Here is a 4,116-nt window from a genome sequence, read left to right on the forward strand (position 1 = left end):
CATCCGAACCAAAAAGGAAAGCAAGCTTCATTTTTTACACTGTAAAGATTTCTGTTCCATTTGAAAGCAGCTCTGGTACAAGCAGAAGCATTAATGCTCTTGGATTGCTGAGGTGCCAAACCCTGCCTTCCTTTGAGAAATACTCATGAAGGGCAGCAGTTTGATGTGAGTCCAAAAAGACAGGTCCTCTCAGATGGACATCTGCTGGTCTCAAGTAAAGTATAACACAGGGGCTGTGTAACTTCAACTATTTCAAGGGTGCCAAGTGCAGATGCTGATAATTTCTCACCAATGATGTGCCAGCTTCAAAAGAGTGGGAGTTCTCAATAGTAGAAAACCACACTGTTCCAGAAAGCATCTCCTTCCTTCTGCTCCCCCTCTTCGATGACAATCCTGGCGATGGGATAACTACTGGGGAATTCGTGTCTTCTTGAGCCAGGCAGCCCAGCAAATGACATCTGAAGTGAGCAGAATCTGGCTTCAGCTGGCCTCAGCCCACATATTACTTCTGGCAATGAGGGGGCATGGAGAATGTGGAGAATATAGGAACTACTAATGGAAATAGTATTTGTATTGTGATTCCATTGTGCTTGCCCTTGCTAGTGTGCTTGTGATTTCGGCATACTGCTGTATCACTCTTCACATGTAATACCTAATATATCAAATAAGTAAATTTGATATTGAACATGAAAAGCTCTCTCTGTGGAACATCCAAAAGAACCTGGACTCCGACATGTACATGTGAGAAATGTCTAGAGATCACCACAGGCATACTTACAGTGTATGTTAAGTGTGGCAGCAGTCTGGTGTGCACTCACATGCCATGTAACAAATGCCAGCTCCTCATCAAACTGTTGTGCGGGTTCCTGGACCCCCACAAAACTAACAAACCCCAAAATCATATTTTGAGTTACGCTCATTTTCTTCTGGTTTTGGTATTTTTTCCCCTTTTGGGATTTAATGGAAACCTGATGACATAGTGCCAAGTTTCTGTCACAACATGAAAAATACTGATAGCTCAAATACTTTTTTTTCTTCTAATCTGTGTATATTTCAGAGCATTAAGCAACCTGATACAGCTTAACTGACTTCCTTTGGGTAAAAAATGTAGGAAATCTTTCTTGCAAAATATATTTTGAAGTTAAGATTGCAGTAAACCATCAATCAAAACATTCCTGTCACAGATATATGACAGGCAGGTGATTGTACTTCGGTTAACATCTTGCTTAGGTTATTTTTCCTTTTAAATCCTTGATTCAAATCTGCTTCTTGAAACAAAACTTCTTAAACCTCATTTTCAAGCCTAATGAAAAGCAAACCCAACCCATTAAGAGCACATAGCCACACTGCTGTCACAGTCATGCCAAGCAATTCAGTCCATTACCACGGGCCTTCCCATGAACAATCACCTCACCTGTATTAAGCGAACAGCTTTTTCTAGTAAAGGCTGGTGAAAAGTTCTTCTGGAGATGTATTTGGGGCTACCCAAGGAGAAACAACATCCCTGGGGAGGGCAGGATTGAACAGTAGTTTTTGCAGGTTTTACAGGTAGGTTTGAGAGGAGTGAACAAAATTAATCCAGATTGAGTTTTAACTCCTTTCTATACTGTAACTGATGCATTTTAGATTTACAGGAGATGCAGCCTCTCATGGCAGCAACTGGAACTGTTTGTGGATGCACCAAAGGGAGTAACATCCTTGGCAAACTACCCATGTATGAGAACATGGCATCTCAGTTAACTCACTATGCAGAGCACCCAAACCATGCACCACAGGAAGAAAGATGCTTGTTTAGGAGAGGCTTGCAAAATCTTTACCTGACATTTGCCAAATATAACTATTCATGTTTGGTGTAACAAAATAACCCCCACCCCAAGGGCTTTCTGTCACCAGTGCATATGGCTTGTTCTGCTTTGCAGTTTTTGTATTAATTCCATTAAATTTTTTCCAAGTACTGAACTGCAGGAGGAAATAGGCACTGAGAATATGTTGAATTTCTTAGATACACAGAGGAATTTCATATGGCAGATTGAGGAAAGTGTTCAAGTAAAGTCATGGGTTGTGCACCTAGATGAAGTTCATAGCTTTAATGGAACCTTTGACCTCCTATCCCAGATGCATTTTTCTCATTGAATTTATTCACAGAATCATTAGGGTTGGATGGGACCTCGAGATCATCCTCTCCAACCCTCCTGCCAAAGCAGGGTCACCTAGAGCAGGTTACACAGGCATGCATCCAGGTGGGTTTGGAATGTCTCCAGAGAGGGAGACTCCATGAACTCCCTGGGCAGCCTGTTCAGTGCTTTGCCACCCTCAATGTGAAGAAGTTCCTCCTTGTCTTGAAGTGAAACTTCGGTGTTTTAGTTTACAGTCATTGTTCCTCCTCCTGTTGCTGGGCGCCACCAAAAATAGTCTGGCACCATCCTCTTGGCACCTGCCTTAGAGATACTTATGTGCATTAGTGAGATCCCCGCTCCTCCAGACAGGCCCAGCTCCTGCCATCTCATCTCGTAAGAGAGATGCTTCAGACCTTTGGTTAGTAACATTCCAACATTGTTAAATGACAGGGTTGGAATTTTTTTTTCTTCTAATGGTTTATTCTTACCTGCATCCTCTGAAACAGATATTGGCTATTCTGAAGCAATGTAAGGGATAAACTTGGCCCTGGCTTATATTTTCATTCAGCAATCACAGAAGAGAACTTTAGGAAGAGCATACTGAAGCCAATGCAACAAAGAAGTGATGTGCCACTACCACTAACATGGCCTCCCTACAGGCAAACAGCACTATAACACATTTTGCACAAAATCTTTGCAAACTGGAATCCTTATTACCCCACATATACAGGAGTGGTTTATCAGATTTTCTGATAACAGAGCAATGAAATATCATAATACATCAGTCATGTTTTAATGTTTTTATTTTAGAAAGTGAACATATCCATTAAAAAAAAAAAGAAAATGCATGGAGTTAAAAAAAAGTAAACATAAACTAATGAGAAATTGCAAGAACATAAAATAGTTTTATCTAGTGAGACCCAACAATTATTAAATATACTTCCACCACAGAGAAGTTTTACTTCATTATATTACCAGTCTCTTGATTAGGTACACAAGACAACACTTTCCAGTAATTACCTAGTCATTAGAAGATCAACTTCAGGAATCACTGAATAATAAAACACATCACGGACATACTTTCATACCACCTGGGAGGCAACCTAATATACATATGTCAACAAGGTACATCTTCATGAGGTATTACAGTACATGGGAACCCTTCCCTTTACTTTCTAATGAGCAAATTCTTCTGTCAGCAGCTCCACCAGCAGGTCAGCCACAGACTCTGTTGCCAGTTTCCAAACCCCAACAACTTCCTGCAGAGATTTTCTTTCTGCAACAGATCACACAAGCCAGGATGAATGAAGATGGGAGTAAAGAAAACAGATATTGTAAATAGGGAGGCTGAAAAGAAAAGGCCATCCACTCTTCCAGGTGAGCACTAGAAGACTTCAAATCAGTAGCTTCAGCTTCTCAAGAACATTTAATACCTCCCCTAGCTTGAGCTTTGCTGTGAGTGGTGAAGTGAAAGCATGGGGCACGATAATTCCAAAAGTAAATAAAGTCATTTCCAAAATAAGGAAGCAATCTCATATTTAACCAAAGTAGACTACAAAAATCTTAAGATGAGGCTGCTCCAATGTAACCCATTTGTAGTATTAAACAGACTGAGGAGGGGGAATACCAAAGCAGGTTTGCCCATGAAATCTTCAGGCATACATGTCCTAGACTTAAACCAGAGACAATCTCTTCCTAGCATTCCTGCGGTGCCATCTCCAAAGAAGTATCTCTCTCCGCTGCCAAAAAAAGGAGTTTTTACACATCTGGTCCACTATTGTCCTTTCCAGGAGAGCCAAAAAATAAATGTAGAGGACCCCAACTCCAGGCTCTCAAGAGCTTGGCAGGATTTCCTTCTTGAAGGCTGCTATGAGAGACAGACTGAGTTCAAAAATGATGAACTCCTAAGAGTTCACACACCATTTAATTTGTTTGGGAAGGAACTAGGAAGGTAAAACATACCTTTAAGAATATTCAGGTTCTATGCAAAGGAACTTAC

This window comes from Corvus kubaryi, unplaced genomic scaffold (genome assembly GCF_017639235.1).
Source record: "Corvus kubaryi isolate FWS band 111438036 unplaced genomic scaffold, C.kubaryi_AGA036_p1.0 37398, whole genome shotgun sequence".
Lineage (NCBI taxonomy): Eukaryota > Metazoa > Chordata > Aves > Passeriformes > Corvidae > Corvus > Corvus kubaryi.